Raw genomic sequence first — 22,744 nt, forward strand, 5'->3', positions numbered from 1 at the left:
CTGCAAATCTGTGACATGCAAAGCTTGTGCTCAGCCAATGAGCTACAACCCTTCCCATGCTTGATGTACCTTATCCCAGCAATATTTACAACAACCCAGCAGGGCAGGCCGCTCTTATGATCATCCCCCATATTTGCAGTGCGAAGCCTGGGAGAAGAATCACTTGCTCAGGAATTTGCCTATGGAGTTCTTAGTTAATCCCTTTGAACTAAAGACCCCTCATATTCTGCTGTTCAGCTACTTTGCAACACCAACTCTCCACTGGTGTTCACACCCACATACCCAGGATTAAGTCCCATTGAACTTGGTGGATCTTACTTCTGAGTAACCAGGCCAAGAGATTTCAGCATGGAGCAAGAAGTTTCTCCAAGTTCCAACTGTGGATCTGTGTTGTGATTATCTACTTCCCCCCTAAATGAAGAAAATGTACAAATGCAAAAGAAGGCATGCCAGTCCAGAAGGGAGAAAATCCACAGTCAGGCAGTACCTTTATTTGGACCACCAAAATGCCACAAAATAGATAACATAGGACAAAAGTGTGAGGGGATAAAGCTGGGGGAGCAATCTCCATGCTTGCTTGCTTGCTTGCTTGCTTGTAACACCCATTCAGTTCAGCAGAGCTTAAACCTGTTACTGTGTATGCACAGTTACTGTAACTGGGAGCAAGACCCATTGAACGTTGCTCTGGAAAGTTGCAGTGAAACTTTTAAAGTACATGTAAAAGCATTTCAGCACATTGATTCCTCCTTTGTCCCTTATTTTAGCCTGTAGACTCCTTGAGGGCAGAGACCTATCCAATTTGCCTATTTAACAGCAGGGCACCACCTGAACATGAAAGGTACTGTATGATGTTTCCAGTTCACTGTAAGGGATTATGTGCTTTTCACACGCACGTGCACTATGATCACAAGGTTTTTTTTTGTTTTACTCAGAAAATAAATGCAAGGAGTCTTACTCCCAATACAACTAATGATAAGAACGCAGCTTTTCTTGCCGCCCGTGCCTAGGTATCCAGACACGTGGGCGCTCCGGCGGAAAAAGATGATCCGATATGAAATACGGGATTAGTTAGCCCTGTGGCGTTATCCCACAGTGGCGCAGCTTAAGTGGTAATTTTAGACTTTGCACTGCTTGGTCTGACAGCGGGGGTGGGGAAGACTTTAGTTGTACTTCAAAATGTGCCCAGTTGAGTTTTGGGGGGCCCCTTCTGCTGAGCGGACCCCTGGGCTAGTCCTGCCCTCCAGGTCCTGCCCCTGAAGGCCCCACCACTGGGATCAAGGGGCGGCCAGGGGCAGCGCGACACTTGGCAGCTCGCAGGCAGCCGCACAGAAGGCGCTTGTTGCTTGTCCCTCTCCAGCTCCTCCTCCCGCCGCCGGAGCCACAAGCCGAACCTTTTCCATAGGCTGCTGCTGCTGCTCTTCTGAACTGCGCTCGCCGCCTGCCAGGCCTCGGAGCCTCTCGCTCGGACCCATCCGCCCGTCACCACCTCTCCAAAAAGGCTCCCCAGCTCCAGGGCGCACGAGGCCCGGCGCCAAAGCGCACAGACCGTCTCCTCGGTCCCCGCGCGCCCATCCCTCTCGGAGGGCGCCGGGCTGCTCCCGCTGCCTCCCCGCCAGTCTCCGGCTTCCTGTTGGGGCTGCGCAGGAGCCGAGCCCAGCGGAGGTGGGGCCGGCCCGGCCCAGCACGCCTGGCACCGCGGGTTATGGAGAAGCGCGCCGGGGGGGAGGAGGAGAGGCAGCGTGAGAAGGTGAGGGGCGCAACCGGGGGAGTTCTTTGGGGTGGGCGGGTGTGTTTCAAAGCGGGTGTCGGGCTTGGAAAGCCGTGGGAATGGCAGGGCGATCCCGGTCTCGCCGGCGCTGGTACGGCTTTCGGTCTTGAAGCGGCTTACTCGGGAGTAAGTACCCAGGACTCCAATGGGATTTGCGTCCAGACAAGCTTGGTGATACCTGGGTTCGTGGGGAAGGACACTTCGACCCGAAATTATTGGGCAGCGTCTTCCATTGATTCGGATTCCACTTTTGGGACGGGAGGAATGCTTAGAGACGCAGCTTGACACTCCCTCCTCTTTCATTGCACCCCCAACATCTCTCCCTATTTGGGACGCTATTCCCAAAGTTGCTTGCTCACAGCTGAGTCCTTTTTGCCTCTCCCCCTTTTTTTTCTTAACAGCGACTTCTCCCCCCCCCCCTTTCCCCGCCCCCAGCTGTGATTATTTTCCCAGAAGGGAAACCGATTCCCATTTTCCTCCCACCCCGGCTGTTGGATCAAAGCCTTTGGAGGGGAAGCCGGAGAGACGACCCGGTCTAAGCTGGGCTCTCCTAAAGGTCGAGACGCTGCTCAGAGACGTGGTCTAGAATTGGCAGCCGCAGCTGGATAATCGATTTCTCCGTTTGAATTCCGGGATCCGCCAATCGGCGGTTCCCTAAGCACCCTCGATCCCACTGAGAGTTGCTTTTAAATTTGTATTTATTCAAAAAGCGTTTAGGACCGTGGGAGAGTAAATCAGCACTTCAGTTTGCCAGTATAGTATGTTGGTTTCGGTTCTGATTAGTTGTTTTCAGTGTAATGGCAGCGAACCCAGAGAAAGATATTTGTGTTCTCTCTTGTCTATACCTGTAGACCAGCCTTTCACAACCTTGGGTCCCCAGATATTGTTGGACTACAACTCCCATCAATCCCTAACCTGCTAGTTTGGATATGATAGGAGTTGTAGTCCGACGACAACTGGGGACCCAGCAACCCACCACAGTTGCTGCTAGCTAGGGTTGATGAAAGTTGTAGTCCAAAAAAATATGGGGACCCAAAGTTGGAAAAGGCTGCTGAAGACCCTTGCCTGGTTTCCCCCCATCTTTTCCCCCCTTTCTTTCCCAAGTTAAGCCTTTGGGAATATTGGATTTTGTTTGAGTTATCACAGTTGCGGATTGCAGATGGCCTGTGATACATTGGAGAGAGTGAGAGGGCAAAGAGTGACTCAGAGCTATTCCTTTTCCTCTCTGGAGAGATCATCTGGAGGTGGTATTGGCAGAACATCCAGTGAAAGTAATCCAAGGTCATTGCCAGGAGTATCTGGCTCCAACAGAGTTGCTTGAAAGCAATTTTTGGCCACTTCGAACCAGTTTGTTTTAATTGCCCAGGAAGGGTTTCAGGTAAGAGAAAAAGGCGGTTAAGCCCTCTGCCCCCAAAAGTCACCCCAATTCCACCCCTGCAAAAGAGGTGTTGGGGTTTTCTAGAGATTTGGGGCAGGGAATTCAATTCACTTTGCATTTAAAGGCAAACCAACCTAATTCTCACTTTTCAAAACAATAGGCGATTTTCGAAGGCCTTCTTCGAAAATCAACACTTTTCTGAATTCTGCAGTGCAGCTCCCAAGCTGAGTAATGGGTGTGAAAATGCAGGTATTAAATGAAATTGCAAACATGCATTTGATTTGCTCTGTGGAAATGAGTATATCGAGCAAAGTTGCACCCATCCGTTAATAGCAAAGGACAGTAGCACGAAAATGCTGGTGGATTTCCATGAGGACCTAAACAAAGAAAAAAATGAAAATGGTTAACGGAACTGCAGAGAACTGAACTTAAAAGTGGGGGAATGAGAATTTGGCAGATTTGCCAAACTGCCTTCTCAGGGCAGTTTTGAACTTTGCATACTGTGTGTACAGTCTTGAGCAAACCTTATATTGTGAGAGGGCTGCAGGTGGTGCATGTTTTCTTTCTAGAAAAGACTTCTCCGGTGCTCCATAGCCTCCCTAGCTTCAGAGTTCATGTGCCTTTCAGGAAGCATGGTCCCCTGGGAAGGCTGCAGAATTCTTACCTGATAAAGCCCCCCATAGGCGCCGACTCCATGGGGCCTGAGGGGGCCCGAGCCCCCTCAAAAATTCGTTTGGGGGGGGCTCTGCCCCCCCAATAATTTAAGAAAAACAAAGCCACTCCCGATCTAGAGAGGGGGTGGGGTTGCGGGCTCTTGACCCATCAACAATCTCGCGGGGCTTCCCCCTAGCTCATTAATATTCACCGCCCACGGCGGCAGCCAATCGGCTGCCGCAAAGGGCGGGCCCTCACAGGTTCACTTAAGGTCGGGGCAGCCCGGGGCTCGCCCCTTTCGTTCCCCCAGCAGCAGCGGTTTGGAGGTCTTGGCCCCCCCCAATATTTTTTATAAGTCGGTATGGGCCCCCGCCTCCCCAATATTTTTTATAAGTCGGCGCCCCTGAAGCCCCCTGGGATTCTTCCCCTGGGCTTTAACTGAAGCCTTGGGGAAGTTGGTACAGAGTGCTTGTACAGTTGGTACAGAGTGCCTGAGAGCAGTGGATGAGCTGATTTTCTATTTAAAGCAAGTTGTTTTATATACCTTTTCCATGGTGGTTTCTTTTTGAATAAAGTCTTAACATAAAAGCAGCAACAGCTGGCTGCCAAGTACATGAAATGTAGCTCCCCCACATTCCCACACCTACAGGAAAGCCCAGCCTGGGACTTCATGAACTTTTCAGGAAGCGCAGGGCCCTTGAGAAGCCAGCAGAATTTAGACCACTGGAGAGATGGCTTGTTGAATGAAAGAAATGAGCTTGCAAGCTCCCTCAAAAGATATTACTTTGCAGCAGACCCCTGCACTGCGCCACTGAGTACTTTGTGAAAAGTTTCTCTCCCTTTTGCTAATTTTTAATACAGTTAATTGATGGAGAATGTTGTTGTTTTTTTAAAAAAATGGCACTAGGCAGCAATAAAGTTTGTAGGGAAATTCTGGGATCCTGCCCCTCAAATGGGCTTATTCTTAAAGTAAGCATGTGTAGGATCAGGCTGTAAAAAAAAGCATACTGAGCACATGTAAATAATGTTCATGACGGGAGAACTGAATGTGTAGTCTCGCCAGCATAAGTTTTATATTTGCACTTTATTTCATTTGTACTTCACCTTTCAGTGCATTCCCAGGACAATTTGGTCCAGTTGCCATTTTAAAACAAGAACATTAAGCAACATTAAATACACAATATCAGGAGTGGCAGTTGAAAGGCTTTAAAAACAAAGCAGGGAACAGCATTATGGCAATGCACAGAGGTTAGAAGGGTTTGCTATGTACTGAAATTGCATTAAGGTAGGCAGCCTGGAGATGCCATTACGAAGTGGACCCTGTGGTCATATCTTAGATGGAGGGGCACCTGAAGAAAGACCTTAGCATATGGGCAGCCACATGTGGAGAAAGAGAGTCCTTTAGGTGCCCTCATTGCAAGCCATGAAGTTCTTTAAAGGCCAAAACAGCACTTTCGGTTGAGTGTGGATATCTAACTGGGAGCCAGTACAGCTAGCAAAGCCCAGGTGTAATACGATTGTAACATGTAGTTCCATTTAAGACCCTATCGGCTTCATTTTGCATTGAGTTAAGCTTCCAGGCCATCTGTGAGGAGCAGTCCCATGTGTCATGAATTGCAGCAGTCTAATCTGGATAATGTGGCCAACCAGTTGGGGATGCCCTTGGTTGGTGTATCAGCGGAAGCTGTAATGCCATCATAACCTGGTAGGAAATGGTCTAGTCTATGGCAGTAACCTGCACCTCCAATGACAAAGGTGGATCAATGAGCAGAGCACCCCCAGACTGGGAATGCCTTTCTTCAGGGGGTGTGCAACCCTCTCCAGTGCTGGGATGACCATTACAGATGTGAAGGCCTGGAAGAAAAACCAGAACAAATTGTTTCCCAAAATTTGGAGACCTTCACGTTTCCATTGACTGTCACTAACCTGGTGAGATGAACCACCCAGCAACAGGAATCTCCCACCTTGTCTGGATTGAGTTTATGTTGATCAGCCCTCATCCATTGTACTAACACATACCTGAATCTACATGATGCAACAGGTTTGCTGAATCAGAGCATGTTTGGGTCTCTTTGCTGCCTGAGTTGTATGGGTGAAAGGCAGGATATGTATGCATGTAATAAGCAAATATGAAATCAAATTGAGGTTTGCATGTGGGAAGAGGCCGTTGAAAGTGGAAATGATTTAGCTGGCCGTGTGGTCGTTTCATGATCTGTGTGGGCTTACTGTGTGGAGTTTCTCCCTCTCTGAATACAGAAGACACCTTAAGTTGAAATATTTGTAGATATGTTTTGATTGCAGATGAAATTCAGAACGATTACTCACGCCGCCTTTTCTTTTTTTCCTGTTTACGTCTTGCTTAGATAAATACAACAAGGTTTATTTGGCTCAAAATACTAGTGTAGAGGTGTGAGCAATTGCCATGGAACTGCAGAGGTGTTTTGAATTTCTGGAAGGTTCCACCCCCCCATTTCTGCTCACCTGTGACAAAATTGAACAGAAAACCCATAAGAACTTGTATTGAATGTTTAGAATTCAGAGTAGGGTATTGAAGAAGTGAAGGGCTTTGAAACCGTATGCACTTTCGGCCAACAAATGTGTATTAGATTTGAATTTAGGAGGAAGGAAATGTAGACAATGAGATCCATCTTATGAAAATAGCCTTGGTTGTTAATATCTGTTTAAAGTCAATTGTAGCAGCAACTCAACTAAAGCATCCATTCATGCCAGTTCTGGAGCTGGAAGAAGGACTTCCAGAAGCTGAGTGGAGTTTCCAGGCTGATTCATGCAGGATTAGATGATTCCTGAGAAAACTCAGCAAATTGAAGGCGGAGATGGGGAACCTCTGGCCTCCAACTCTCATCATTCCCAACGTGTTTGACCAATGGTAAGGGATGATGGGGAGTTGTAGTTCACCTGTAACATCTGGAGGGCCACAGCCTTAGAGCTTTGGAGGTGAAAGCTGGCACTTAGAATTGTGCCCAAAATGAAATTGTTCTTGTTCTCTTTGAACCCTGTGTTGATTCTTTGGTTCTGGGATGCTCCGTGTCTGGATTGTAGAAAAAAGAGAGAAAGAAAGGAACGTTATAAAATGGTGTAACTGTATAGTGACTGGAGATGTTTCTATGCAAACAAGTGAAACATGATTCTGGCTGTGTATCGGTTTGGATGCTGGCTTTGTCCCTGCATTAAGCCGTGGCTCTCTAAATATAGTGCTGAAATTTGCCTAGGAGCTTAGTACTTTTTCCAGGGAAGCTTGCTGTGCTGTTGAAATGAATAGAATGTTAGGTATGGATTGGATTCAGTTTTTTTCTGTGCCTTGAGCCTCTTTGGGTGACCTTGGGTCCCGGTGCCAGAGGGGACCCTATATATACTTCTCTCAGCTACTGCAGGAAAAGAAAACCTCTTGATTAAATAGAAATCTGTATTTTCATCCTTGGCAATGTAATCAACCAAATAGGGTCAGAAGCCTGATATTGTTACCTTGCAACAGCAGAAATTGACTTTGGAAATTAAATGCCTCTTGTACTGGAGAAAAGAGGAAAAGGAATAAAACTTCCTTTGTGTCCTAATTCCATATTGAACATTCCCTCCCATATGAAATTGTGCAGAAAATTCCTGCATTGCAGGGAGTTGGACTAGATAACCCCCCCAACCCTCATTGTCCCTTCCATATCTACAATTCTCTGATTCTATGACTTTCTCGGGACAATGCAACATTCTAGTTGTCTAGTTGCAAGGGTCTTAATTGTGATCATCTTCCTCACTTTGCCATGTTGCCACATTCCCTTTCTGGTTCAGTTGCCTCTGTGTCCGGAGAAAAACAGTGTTTGGGTTGGGCTGACGTGGATTTAGCAATGAGACTGTTTATAAAAATGTACGATGATGGAATCAAAGTTTAGTCATTTTTCTCAGCTTCTTAACATGTAACTGAAAACTCCAGTGCACTGGTAAAAACAATGGATGCAATCAAAATGTTGGTGTTTATTTTCCAAGAGCATATGCAGAATGAACATTTTCTCCTTCAAATTTATGTTCTTCGGCACCTTTGTATGTCATGATGCTTTCCTCCAGACATTTTTAATACCATACGTCTGCACATTAGGCAGACCTCTGTGAACCAAAGTCAGTGATACTTCTCAGCAGAGACTGCTGCAGTAGAAATGTTAATGGCATGCAGCACATGTAATGGTTGCAGCAGTTTTCTAACCGTGTGTATACTTGAATCTGAGGAACAGAGGACTCTGCTATGGCAGATTATTGGTCCATCTAGCTCAGTACATGTCTACACTTATTGGGGTCTTGGGCAAGTCTTCCTAGCCCTTTCTGGTTAGAATCTTCTGCATGCAAAATGTACATTCAGTCACTTCACTACTATGGCCATTTTCTAATCTGCTGGTATAAATCTTAAAGTATATTCGGTGAACTGGTTGGCAGCCAGCACCACTATTTTATGTGGTTTTATGGGAATTAATGAGGGAGTGCAAATATCACTTTGTTTTCTTGTCGATTTCAGTGAAAGATTTGGCCATCCTTCTGCTGTGGCTAACTCTGGTATGTTCAGTCCAATCAGGTTCACCCCTGAACATCAGACTTTCTAAATCTAAGATGGATTGGACCAGAGGTCGCAATTTTATAGGGCACAAATGCGGCCTAACAGCTGTCTAAACCAGGAGTTGTCAACATGGTGGCCTTAATTACGTAAATAAATCAAATTTTATTTATTTAAAAACATTTATATAAACCACTCGACAGTGCACCATATTTAAAAAACACACACAATGTAGTTAAAAATGCAGCCCCAAACCAATAAGACAGCAATGTTAAAAGCATATAGAATAAGAATTTGGGGGATTCTGACATGCAAAACAGGGTCTTGAATGATCTTATGGGTCAGAAAACACCTGCACAAAATAAGGATGTGTGAAGCAACTGATGGCTTCCGTTCTGTGTATGGCAAAATGAAGGGCATTTAATGATAAAGGGCTTGAAGTGGCATTTTGTGGTGCCTAAAGTGTTCCCCCCATGCTGAAATTAGGCTTGAAAAAAGCCGTCTGCTGTAGCCAATAGCATTGGGATGTGGTTTGTGTGCGGTGTCCATAGCAGTTTCTCTTGTTTGCAAAAGGGCCACTGGGCCCTCAAAGTTTGGTCACCCCAACCTAAACTAAAATAGAGATGTCTGTTCTGTCAGTTTCACGTATCTCTTCTTTTTCCTCTCCACCCTTTACATGACCTTTCTGTGAACTGTACATAGCATTCTAGCCTATTTCTAAAATGCAAAACAATGCCTGCCGTGTAAAGCAGTTAAGAATGAATTTGTTTCATTTTCATTAGTTCAAATTGCCACTTGTACTGTAAAAATGAATGGTGGAGTAATTTGTTTAGATTTTTTTTATAAAAAAAAACTTACGAGAATTGCGCAAATTACTATTTGTCCAACTGGGTTGTATGTTGCTGTTTTCTTTTGCATCAGATGAGCTACTAGACTCAATTTGTTGGTCTTTATTGTTTTTGTTTAGAAATGTATAAAGCTCTCTTTTCTGTTTATACTGATTCTCAAAGGGCAAAATGATTGGAAACTAATGTAAAATGTAACCCTCCAAGAAAATTAAGATTTTAAAGGAAACAATGTGATCTAAAAGCAAACATTTGCAGGGAAATTCCAAAAACCAGAGAAACACTCCAGAGTTTAGGAAAGGCCAAATGTCTGCTTGAATAGGAAAGGCTTAACTGCTTGTCTAAACAAATCAAACTCTTGAGGCAGGCAAATATCTGATGGAAGGAATTGAAGCCGGGCTGATAATGAGAGACAGAGCTGGACCAGAAATATCAGCCTATTTAGAATAGGAGGATAGGTGAAAAGAGCACCCCAAAATTTAGCAGGAGGACAGGTGAAAAGAGCACCCCAAAGACTGAGGGGTGCAGGAGAATGTTCAGAGAATTTCAGGAGTTTTAAGAGAAAGTAGGAGGGAGGCAATGCTTTTAAAGTTTGTAAAGCTTTTGAAAGTTTACAAAGTGTGTGTGCATGAGTGCACACACTCTCTCTCTCTCACACACACACACCTGCCTGCCCCCCCCCATTTTTGCACATTGTCTTGAAAAATTAAAACTAAGGTAAGACAGTCTTCAAAATTTTCTGAAATTTCTCTCCACCTTTCCCATTTTGATTGGGGAAAAAATCTTGCTGCAAAAACAAAGAGGGGCAATATTTTTTTTGGGGGGGGGTGGCCCTAGCATGAATTCCATAAACACATAGAAAAAATTACGATAGTTTCACAACAACTTTCGGTGATGAGAATTGGCCTCGGCATTTATGTAGCAGCTCTTGCAAGTGTTCAAAGCACTTAACTTTGTATCATTTGTAATCCTTGCAATAGCCCTGTAAGACAGGTCAGTAGTAATTTTATCTCCATACTGCAGAGAAGTGACTTGTCTAAGTCCAGATAGTGTGTTCATGAAAATTTGAGTCTGTTTCAGCTCCATATTTAGGGAGGACTTAGATAAGACAGCAGTACTCCCCCTTTCCCAAGCTGGTGGCCAATAATGAGTGAGTAGGCACCTAACCTTTGCCCATCCTCCCTTCTGATGAACTACAACTCCCATCTGCCTCAGCCAGCACAGCCATCGACATCTGGCCGGCCATAAGTTCCTCATCCTGTGCTATTTGAAAGTGTTCTTTTTCTTTTCTTATCTGACAGTTCTGGAGGTAGAAGGAATCTGGCAAGGTTGAGGACCTATTCTTGGAAGTTGCTAATCTGTGCACAGTGTAAGGCCATAAAGATAAAGTGGCTCAGAGTGAATCCAGCCATCAAATGTGTGCTTTGAACATCTGCTTATCCTGCAATTGCTTTTTGTAATGAATGAGGTCCAGTAACAAAAAGGCAGCACCCACCCACAATTTCTGTCCTTTTAAGAGAACCTTTGGGTTCCTATTGGTGCTCCATGCTGAGTGCATGTTATGCTCAAAGCATCTCCTCCATCATAAGGGATGTCTCTCCCCCTACACACACACACATCAAGAGGAAGTTGGCACCATTTGCACCTCTTGTCCCACCTGATTGGGCTGTTGGCTAATGCTAGTGTCAGAGATTCCAAGTAGAGCTGGCTTCCCCTGATTGGTGGATCTCCTTCACACATGGTCATTTCCTGACCCTCTGAGATAAAAGGATTAAGCTTTCAATGTTCTCAATATCTTCCATCAATGCATCCTAGAACATGCCTAGGGTGACTCATGCTGCTTTGTTGGCTGAAGAGGTTTTGTAAGTTACTAGGTCTTCCTTAGACATGCTTTCTTTCTCTTAAAGCAGCTCTCTGTTTTCTTCCTCTCTCCTATACTGATCTAAATAAGATTTTTTTGTTTTAATTCTTAGAAAAAAGAAAAGAACGCTGGAGGTGGGATGTGGTGGGGTCTTGCATTGCCTAACCAGTCAGTCTGTACTCTGACTGTACTCTGAAGAGGCTTCCTCAACCTCAGCCCTCCAGATAGTTTGAGACTACAGTTCCCATCATCCCTGACCACTGGTCCTGCTAGCTAGGGATCATGGGAGTTGTAGGCCAAAAACATCTGGAGGGCCGAGTTTGAGGAAGCCTGCTCTGGACCACGAGTGGGGAACCTGAATGCTGCTGGACTCCAGCTGCCATCGTTTCTGACCCAGAGGGTTTGAGAGTCCCAACAACATCAGAGTGGGGGCACAGGTTCTCCGTTCCTTCTCCAAACTTTCAAGGCAAAAAACTGAGAATGACTTATCGTACTCTGCCTGCTGGTAAGAGTCCAGAAAAGCATTTCTTCCTCAGTTTGCAATGATACTGCAGGCCTGACAAAGGCGACTAGTTAATGATTCCAAAATGTGTGAGATGGTAAATAACAAAGGTCTAGGGTATGTGTGTTGCCCTTTCATTTTCCCGGCTGTCGAGAGGATGTTGTAGGACTGCAACAACCCTGTCCTCTTAATTTCAAGAGAATTCCAGTGCAATCATAGTCATGTCTACTCAGAAATAAGTCCCAGCAGGTGAGTTAAGTATCCCCGCCCCACCCCAAAAAGCCAGGAGGAGCCGTGTTTATTTGCTTCATGGCTATCCATACATTGGGCACTTTACAGCACAGAGTTTCAGCTTTCTTATGTTTTCACAGCCAGGAGTGCTGTTTTTGACAGTGTACACGTGGGCCTCATTAACCTTGGTGATCCTTCTTAAATACGGAGTTGAAAGATCACTGGTGTTGGTTACTGGGGGGCAGAAACTAGGGAAATGCTCATTGCTGGTTTGGAGAGAACCATTTGTTTTGGAGGAGGTCCCCAATCCTATAGGCAGTGGTCATTAAAATGAGCTGCATTCTATGCAGGAAACTCAGAATAATTATTTTTAGAGTTGGTATAAAGCCAAAAATGGATTTGTACGTACCATATATATTTATATATAATACAGTACGTACATTTTAAGAATGGTCATGGTAATTATGGTGAAAAGAAGCTTAGCCACCCTTCTGAGGTCTGCAGGCAACTCTAAGCTACGGAAAATACGGAGTAGCATGTAATGAGCACTGTAGTATTTTGAGAGCCGGGGAATATTTTCCCTTGGCCTCCAGTGCTTTGTTATTTTTGCTGCCTAGAATTTTTGGGTACATGGAGTACAGGGTTGCTGTAGCAATGTGGCTCTGCCGATTATGAAAGCAGCGCTCTTCCCATGAAGGACGGCGTTTTTCTTCTTCTTCTGTAGCAAAGCTTTCAATCCGGCCAATGCTCAAAAGGCAACCGAGCCAACGATGTTAATCTTACTGAACCGTGCAGTGTATTTTGTAAAGCGTCTGTCTTAATAGACATAGCGCTCTCATTTTTTCATCCCTGCATATCTGGCTTGGAATAAGGCACACAAACGGTCAGTTGAAGGTGCCGATTCATGTAACTGGACTTTGTGTACCTTGGTGACATGTACTTAATTTACACCTAATGCTGGTGAATATATTCAGATCTGTGCAGCTTCCTTGGGTCCTTTTAATACATTTTATCTGGAACTAAGCTGCTGTGAGTTCAACTTGACTTTCTTCTAGGTAAGTACACACAGAACTGTCCCTTGTAAGTTTTCTTGTTTGTGTATTCAGCCTTGATGTCCCGAAAGTTTTGTATGACATCTAAAGTGTTAGTATTACATGGTATCAATTGCCTACAGATTCAAACTTGTGAGATACACAGTATGCATACATCTGGGACTGTATCCACTGTTGCATCTTGGTTTCTTTTTTTCGTTTCTTTCTTTCTTTCTTTCTTTCTTTCTTTCTTTCTTTCTTTCTTTCTTTCTATGGTAAAGATTTTAATCAAGCCTTAGACTGTTGTATCCTCCCAGAATGTCAACTTTGAATAATAAGTAACAAGGTAATGGATTTGTTAGAGCCCACAAAAAAGGTCAGAAAGGTAAGCAAACTTTGAAAAGCTTACTCAATTTTATTTTAGCATTAACAACATGATAAAATTTGACTGTTACTTTTGAAACTTTTTCTGATGGGCCAGCAGGCTAACGGTAGTTCTAAACTTTTTCTTTCTTCTGACTCGTGCAGAGATTGCAAAGGAACGCTTTGGGTATTGAATGACTCTGTCTTGCAAAAGTTATTTAGAATCAGTGAGATGGGTGAGGAGCTCTGTATACTATTGATGCATTTCTTAATACCGTGCCTTATTATTTTCAAAAATTAAGCCTTTTTCTTTTCTTTTTTTAATGAATATTTTTTATTAGATTTTCCATAAAAAAAACATTTTTACAAAATTATACATCCATTTTTAACTTAAACCCTTTTTTCCAGAACTTCCCTCAGCTTGTCTGATAATTTTCCGTTTATTTTTTATCCTCGTCTCACATTTCCCAATATTATATTGCACTCAAATACTCTTAATCACATCATATTTTTTAAACAATATTTCTAACAGTAATTTCACAGAGCTTCTTGAAAGCCAATGAACGTTATTTGCTCACCACAGAAATTTTTGATATACTCTGTAAATTTCTTCCAGTCCTCGGAGAATCTCTGGTCACGTTGGTTCCTAATTCTCCCCGTCAATCTGTCCATTTCTGCATATTCCATCAGTTTCATCCTCCATTCTTCTTTCGTGGGCATCTCTTCCTGTTTCCATTTCTGTGCCAGCAAAATTCTGGCTGCTGTTACTGCATACAAAACTAATTTCACATCTTTTTTACTAATTTCATTATCTAGTATTCCCAACAAGAGAGCTTCTGGTTTTTTAACAAAAGTATATTTCAACATTTTCTTTAACTCATTACAGATCATCCCCCAGAAGCTTTTTACCTTCTTACATTCCCACCACATATGGTAAAATGTTCCTTCTGTCTCCTTACACTTCCAACATTTATTACACACTTTATACATTGTACCCAGTTTTACTGGTGTTATATACCATCTATATAACATCTTCATAACATTTTCCTTAATCGTTGTACAAGCTGTAAACTTTAACCCATCCTTCCATAATTTAGTCCATTTCTCAAATTTTATATTGTATCCGAAATCTCTAGCCCAACTAATCATAACAGATTTAACCTCTTCGTCCACAGTATTCCATTCCAACAATATTTTATACATTTTAGATAAAATTTTCACTTCATTGTTTAAGATTTCTTGTTGAAATCTAGATTCTTTTTCAGAATATCCCCTCTCTAAAACCTCTTTTTTAAACATTTCATTTAACTGAAAATAATGCAGCCAGTCCTTAACATATTCTTTTACTTCTTCATATGGTAAAAATTAGGCCTTTTTCAGATTTGCCATCACCGTGAGCAGTCTGCTTAAATAAAAAATAAACTACTAGGGTGGTCAGAGGGTGCATCATGTAGCTTTTGAATCCTGGCTTATTTTGAAGCTGTTAACCATGGTTTTCTGTTATATGTGAATGAAGAACTATGGCCAGTTATGGCTTCCTAGTTTTTCTATTGCCACTCATGTGGAGGCCTGCATTTGTATAAACAGTTTGTGCATATCCCAGTTTGCTAAGATGGGATTTTGGATTATGTGAATGCAGGCATTTCTTGCCACCAGCTCTAAGATTGTGATTACACCAACAGCCTCCGCAATGCACTATAGATGTATTCTGAGAAAAACAGTTGGTGTGCACACCCCCTTAGGATAGATTTCAGAGGAAAAACCTTTCAAATAAATGGCGGAATGCTATAAAATAGTCAAATATTTTCATAAATGGAATAATTATTATGGAATCTCAGCCTTATGAGGTTTCATTAGAAGGACTGTTCCTTTTTACTACTGTTGCCTTTTTCTCTCCATATTTATTGTATTGTATCATTCACCACATCTTGAAATATGGCCACTGGCATCAGGTTTATAGTCAACTGGACAGTAATGTTCTTAATCCTATTTTGATGTCGATTATAACAGTTCAGACTTGCATCAGTTTCAAACATTTTCCTGAGTAGTTAGATTTGAACAGTTAGCCTTGTTTTATTTTTAAATCGTCAAAGATACAAAGTTGGTATATCACTTTTTGTTTGGTTGTCCCATATGTGAAATAATATTTCACACTGATTTCCTGAGCAACACTGGCTATTTCAACAGTGAAGAAATAAATGAAGTGTAATGAAGTCTTTTAGTGTAAATGAAGTCTTTTAGTGTATAGACAGCATCTTAAAAAGTAGAGACATCACCTTGCCAACAAAGGTCCATATAGTAAAAGCTATGGTTTTCCCAGTAGTGATGTATGGAAGTGAAAGCTGGACCATAAAGAAGGCTGATCGCCGAAGAATTGATGCTTTTGAATTATGGTGCTGGAGGAGACTCTTGAGAGTCCCATGGACTGCAAGAAGATCAAACCTCTCCATTCTGAAGGAAATCAGCCCTGAGTGCTCACTGGAAGGACAGATCGTGAGGCTGAGGCTCCAATATTTTGGCCACCTCATGAGAAGAGAAGACTCCCTGGAAAAGACCCTGATGCACAAGGAGAAGGGGATGGCAGAGGTCGAGATGGTTGGATAGTGTTCTTGAAGCTACCAGCATGAGTTTGACCAAACTGCAGTAGGCAGTGGAAGATAGGAGTGCCTGGCATGCTCTGGTCCATGGGGTCACAAAGAGTCGTACATGACTAAACGACTAAACAACAACAAAAGTGTATTACTGGCTAGAATAAAACTAATAGCATAGTACTGCCTTCTGAAATGTGGAGGTAATGATGAACCGTGATACCTAACTTAGTCAGTGAGCAGACTCACTGAAATCAATGGATAAGTCCTGATTTATCTGGATGTAACTCAAAGTCTTATATTTGTCCAGACTACATTTGTTAACCTGCATTCTTTTCCAGCTGGCTGTTACATTCCTGCTTTCTTTCACCTTTTTCCTTTTTGCAAAATCGCCACGTGAAATTCAGCTTCAAAGAAGAAAATAATTGCAGACCTTCATGCTACAGAAACGAACTCTTTAATCCTGTTAGACTTGGTGTGGCCCAAGGTTGAATTCACCTTGCACGGTAGCTAGTCAGCAAAGAGAAGGTTGTGCCAAAACACTTCAGGGGGTTAAAGTTTTCGAGTATCAGTTTAGTTAACGTGTACCTGAGATGTCAAAATATTGCCACCTAGTGCTATTAATGGCAAAGCCTGGCAAACAGGAATCCTAGCCGATCAAGTGGTTTGTAGTTAAATCCCGCCTTAGGGTCCATGTTTTTGCCATGTCAGAGTCTACAGATCTTTTCTTCCATGAGGAAACTTATATAGCAACACTTGCTGGCCACTGCTGCTTCTGTGGACTCATTGCCCCTTGATTTGTTACAAATATACCACACTACCTGCAGGCTCAAGCTCTGGAAAATACAAGCTGTTGTGTAACTTATTCCTGGTTTTCTTCAGTAAGTTGCAGGTGGATCGCTTAAGATTGTTCAACACACATACAAACTATTTTTCTTAAAAAGAAAAAAAAAAAGGTAGACTAGCCTTCCCATCTGATGCATGGAGGAGCGGGATAGATGGGTGGATATTTATTTATTTATTTATTTATTGCATTTGTATCCTGGCTTTTTTGTCCAAGGGCTCAAGGTAGCACACATGGTTCTCCCTCCACCCCCCTTTCCATTTAACCCACAAAACATCTCATTGTGAGGCAGGTTGGAGAGCCAGTGTGGTGTAGTGGTTAAGAGCAGTAGACTCGTAATCTGGGGAACAGGGTTCGCGTCTCTGCTCCTCCACATGCAGCTGCTGGGTGACCTTGGCTAGTCACACTTCTTGAAATCTCTCAGCCCCATTCACCTCACAGAGTGTTTGATGTGGGGGAGGAAGGGAAAGGAGAATATTAGCCACTTTGAGACTCCTTTGGGTAGTGATAAAGCGGGATATCAAATCCAAACTCCTCCTCTTCTTCTATCACTGGATTTGCTAGAATACCTGTTTTGGGGGAAGGGCCATAGTGCAGTGGTAGAAGCTCTGCCTTGCATGGAGAATGTCCCAGGTTCGAAACTCTAGTGTCTCCAGCTATGGCTGGGAGAAATTCCTGTCTGAAACTCTAGAGGGCTGCTGCCTGTCCATGCAATAGACAATACTGAGCTAGATCTGAGGCATGGATCTGAGGCAATCTTAAGGCAGCTTCCTCTGTCATTCAAATTGTGATGTTGGGGAATGAGCCCGTTGGTTCTTCTCTTTGAAGTTATTGGCACCTGTCTGTCTCAAGAGACAATGGAGTGCACCCACTTCCATTGGTGAAGTCAAACCACTGTATTAGCATCACCAAAGTGACCTCCTCAGGGCACAAGCCTGGGCATGGATGTGGTCCAAAGGAAAGCACAGCCGTATGTTTGGCACCAGCTTGGCTGCAGGAGATGTTGGAAAGAGGCGTATGAGGTGCCATCCAACCACCTTACGGACTCCACTCTGGACTTGTGTGGGTTTACTCCTTAGCTCCCCCCTCCCCCGGAAAATGTCCTGCAAGTGTGATAGGAATTTTATGGTCTTAGATATATGGTAATGTTCATAAGTGGACCAACCAAGCACATACATGGATCAGCACAGGAAGGCCAACCTGGAACCATTTTGATTCCTCAACTGACCAAATGTTTTCTCTGCAAGGTCAAAGTGGGAAACCTCCCCATTGTCTCTTTCCTCACAAATCCTGTCTTAAGGAAATATTTAAGATATGAATAGGGTGTGAGCCTGTGACCTGGCCCAGGAACTAAGTATTTATCACTACAAAAGGCTGGCCAGGCTCCCCAGGCAATCCAATCAAGTAACCTGACAGACAGGAGATAAACAACAACATGAGAAAAACAATATTCAAATTTCTGTTTTAGACCGCCTTTTCTGTGATGTAGGTGTGATGTATCTGGGAAGTGGTCTTAGGTTACACCCCTTCTGTGATGTATGCATGATGTTTCTGGGGGTGGTCTTGATCTACAGGATGGCAATTTCAAAAGTCTTTATAAGGCCTTGCACGCCATTTTTCTGGGTTCCTCTGCTCTCCTGCGGGTGAGGCGAGCACCCTGTTGCAACAGATCAATAAAGATCAGGCTTACTAGCTGCTTTGCTTCTCAATATTCTCTGGTTGGCCTCTTATCTTCTCCTACCAATAGGGAACCTATGTAAGGACTCTATATGGGCTCTTGGGTACCCCATAAGGGAAAAGGGCAATTTTTGTTTACAACACAAGGCAGCAGAGGTTTAGGATCAGAGTTTTCCTTCTTCTAGATAGGCTACCTTCCCAGGTAGATGAGCCCCATTTGCCCCTCACTTCCCCCCACAACACATGCAATAACCGCCTTCTTGACCATTGGACTCCATGTGCTAGCCCCAGGGGTAACCTGAGAAATGTGGTCCAGGTCTGGTCCAAAATCTGAAGGTTCCACTAGGAGTCAGTCTGATGGGGCCAAGGCAGGAAGCGAGGCAGGAAACCAGGCAAGGACGGGTACAGGATCTCAGGCAGGATCTGGCATACAGCAATGTTGCTCCCGCAACCTGGGGCGGGGTCCGACAGCCTTTTCGTCATGGAAGTGGCTGGTCCTGATCCCCCAGTGACTCACCTCCCTGTTTCGCCCAAAGGTGAGCACTCCTCCTGCGAGTACTCAGGTCTCTCCTTCTCTCAGACCTTAGTCTCTGCAGCTTGGGAGCTATCAGTGGGTTATTAGACCCAGGGGCCGCCTCAGCCTCCCCTGACCCAACCGGTAGTGGAGTAGCTGTAAGTGATGGCCCAGCTGAAGGCAACGAGGTAATTCCCGCATCTGGAGCCAGGGCAGGCTGAGGCCCCTGACTCGTCCCAGCTGGTGTTTGCTGCAGGGGCACCTGTGCAGACTGGCACTCTTCAGGATCAGGCCCCAGATGATGCCTGAGGTAAAGGATCTGGTTCAGACTGAGACCCCTCTGGTTCTGAGTCTGAGCCCGAGTCCCAGGCCATCACACACTGTTGGTCTCATCTGCTCAATCCTTCAGAGCCTGTCTTTGCATGTGGGGTGTGTGTGTCTCTTTTTAAGTATTGCATTTGTATTCACCCTAAATATGATTCTGTATGTTTTTTAATTCTATACTGAAAGTACCGGTATTTCCAATTAATGCTTGCTGAAAACGTTTATGTGTACACACACACACACACACTTGAAGTAAAGTTACCATATTTTTCGCTCTATAAGACATACCAGACCACAAGACGCACCTAGTTTTTGGAGGAGAAAAAATATATATATTCTGAATCTCAGAAGCCAGAACAGCAAGAGGGATCACTGCGCAGTGAAAGCAACAATCCCTCTTGCTGTTCTGGCTTCTGGGATAGCTGCGCAGCCTGCATTCGCTCCATAAGACGCACACACATTTCCCCTTACTTTTTAGGAGGGAAAAAGTGAGTTATAGAGCAAAAAATACGGTAAATGCTGGCAATGAAGAGGAGGAATAGGGCACAATGCAACGCTGCCATTAATTTGGATGGAAAAGGAAACTCACTAATTGCACTTCACAGTCTGTTATAGCTGAGCTCATGGGAGAGTTAAGAGCAAAAAAAAAACACCAAAGGAAATCTCACTAACTGTTGAGAGAGAATTTGGATGTGTAAAGTTTATGAAAGCAAATCACAGGTGGGGGGGTGTGATGTATGCGTCTGTATTTTACTGGAATATGTTCAGAAGCTTGACTTGCTTCAATGAAGGAGATAAATTGAAACCATGGGGTGATAACACATGATTCTAGTAGGTATCATTTGCATTTATATCCCGCCATTCCTCTGAGGAGCTTGAGGAGGCATGCATAGTTCTCCTCCCCGTTTTAGCCTCACAACAACCCTGTGAGGTAGGTCAGGCTGGGAGTGCGTAACTGACCCAAAGGTCACCTGGTGGGGATTTGAACCCCAGTCTCCCAGGGCCTAGTCCAACACTCTAACCACTACACCACACAGGCTTATAAGCATTAAAAAAAACAACCTGTTCTGGTTTATTTATCAATATTTTAAATGAATATTTTAGACTGATGAAAAATGGGTAGAGGTCTTTTTGCTTTTAGTAACTGGTGCATGCATTTTGTTAAAAAAAAATCTTTTTTTTTACACTTGAAATTTCTCCCTTACTAAATATGTGTAACAAATAATGTTGTTTATTTAGAAACCTCCAGAAAATTAGCTTTCACAGCCTCTGTAGCCTCCCTTGTTGGTTTAGTTCTTCTGTTTTTGAAGCCTTTCCCTAGTGCGTTAACCTGGTGTTCATATGACCATTTTGCTGCCTCTCATAGCAACACTCTCCTCAGATTATATTGCTTCATTATTTCAGTGGAGAGATAGCGGGGTTAAATTGTATACAGGGGAACATAAAACATAAAAATATACCAGAAGTTCTTAAACTTTGAAAAGCAGCCTATGGAGGCGATGAGTAAGCTACATAATGCCTTGCTTGATGTACTAGTTTGTGTGTGTGCAAGAGCATCCATTCTGATGCTCAGCCTGTATTCTAAAGTGGTGCGATCCCAGGAAAGAGGTTCCACAGAGGTAAAGGTAAAGGTAAGGGACCCATGGACCGCTAAGTCCAGTCAAAGGCGACTATGGGGTTGCGGCGCTCATCTTGCTTTCAGGCCGTGGGAGCTGGCGTTTGTCCAGAGCCAGCTTTCTGGGTCATGTGGCCAGCATGACTACCGTGGCCTAAACCACTGAGCCTCTTGAGCTTGCTGATTGGAAGGTCGGCGGTTCGAATCCCCGCGATGGAGTGAGCTCCCCTTGTCCCAGCTCCTGCCAACCTAGCAGTTCGAAAGCACACCAGTGCAAGTAGATAAATAGGTACTGTTGCGGCAGGAAGGTAAACGGCATTTCCGTGCACTCTGGTTTCTGTCACAGTGTTCCATTGCACCAGAAGCAGTTTAGTCATGCTGGTCACATGACCCAGAAAGTTGTCTGTGGACAAATGCTGGTTCTCTCAGTCTTAAAGCGAGATGAGTGCCGTAACCCCATAGTTGCCTTTGACTGGACTTAACTGTCCAGGGGTCATTTACTTTTTACCTGGTTCTACAGAACACATAGCCGAGCCCTTAACACCAAGTAACCACTGGTCAGCTGCAGATTCCACACCAGTAGGGGTAACTGTGTAAACCAGTGGGAAAGAGCACAAATGCGTACTTACAGAACAACAGCCATACAGGAACGTGTGGCAGATGAGATTCTTAGCTTAAGCAGATGTAGTATAGGGTCAATTTGATGGGCACTTGCTGACTTTAATACCAATTTGGAATACGTCTACTTCAGAAAATATGCCGGTCCCTTACTTTTAAGGCATCTTGGCATGGTCAGTGTACTGTATAGATAACTCCCAACTTGTGCATGCATTAAATTCTAAGTAATTTATTGTGTACGGGGCATTGTGGTCATGGAATATCCTTCTAGCTGAAAATGGTTTTTAGAGTTTTATTAGCAGAAACGAGAGCCATTTACAGTAATTTAAATTGATTTCTTGATATTCTACGATTCCTGAAAGCATAGGTCTATGCTTTCTGGTAAATCGCTGCTGGCTTAATATATTGTTGGATTATTATTTTTTTCCCAGTTTCTTCCCAGAGCTTGAAAGTTATGCTTACCTGTTTTGAAGGAGTGGAGTTTAAGTTAGACAAAATCAATTGTGTTTCTTTACCATCATGCTTTTATGGCTATTGATTTATGTTAGTAACAGAGGAACAGAGGGAGAGCCCTACTGGATCCCATCATGGTCAACCAAATGTCCACAGGAAGCAATAAACAGGGCAATAGCACTCTTTTGTTCATAATCCCCAGTAAACTGGTATTCAGAAATATAGCCCCTCATGGAGCCGCCGTGCCTCATTCTCCTTGAATTTGCCACATTCCCCCTTTTAAATCTGTCTTTAAACTGGTGACTGTATCTTGTGGCAGTGAATTCCATAGTTTAACATGTCACTTTGCAGTAAAATAGAAAGTTCCGAAACAATTTACAATACAAATAAAAAAACCAAAACCCCACAATAATATTTCATAAAACATAATAAAAACAGATTTAGCAGTACACTGTATCATTAGTGCTGCCCAAATGTCCAGGGAAACAAAAACGCCTTTGCTTGGCTCTGAAATGATGACAAGACATAGGCCTCTTTGGGTAGAGTATTCCATAAATTAGGAGCTACTACAGAGAAAGCCCATTCTGTGGGACAGCTCATGAGACTCTTAATTACAGGGTTGTGGGTTTGAGCCCCACCTTGGGCAAACCCCCCCCCCTGCATTGCAGGGGGTAGCACGAGATGATTCATGTGGTCCCTTCCAACTCTCTGATTCTCATCACCACCCTTTGGTGGTGGCATGCAGAGAAGGGTCTTTTATCATTGAAGAAGAACTTCCTTTTGTCTCTTCTGAATCTCCCAACGTTCAGCTTCACTAGTTCCCCGTTAGTCTAAAACAGGGAGAAAACCTCTTTCATATCCTCCATGCAACACACAATTTATACACCTTTGCAAAACCCTTTTTTCTAAAGTAGGCGGAAAGGTAA

General features: G+C 43.7%; 1 protein-coding gene across 5 annotated transcripts in view; it reads left to right on the forward strand.

Annotated features, from left to right (window-relative positions):
• LIFR (LIF receptor subunit alpha) overlaps positions 1-22,744 on the forward strand; it is a 104,821-nt gene that overhangs the window by 5,427 nt on the left and 76,650 nt on the right. The window contains exon 1 of one of the 5 annotated variants that reach the window (XM_079994746.1): positions 1,319-1,747. The exons of 1 other annotated variant lie outside the window; for it this stretch is intronic. The gene's annotated coding sequence lies outside the window, so the exon portion shown is untranslated. Of the gene's footprint in view, positions 1-1,318; positions 1,748-1,873; positions 1,895-11,038; positions 11,060-22,744 lie in introns of those variants that run through there. 3 more of the 5 variants (XM_079994742.1, XM_079994745.1, XM_079994744.1) reach the window with 3 other exon arrangements.

This window comes from Podarcis cretensis, assembly GCF_951804945.1.
Source record: "Podarcis cretensis genome assembly, chromosome: 11".
NCBI lineage: Eukaryota > Metazoa > Chordata > Lepidosauria > Squamata > Lacertidae > Podarcis > Podarcis cretensis.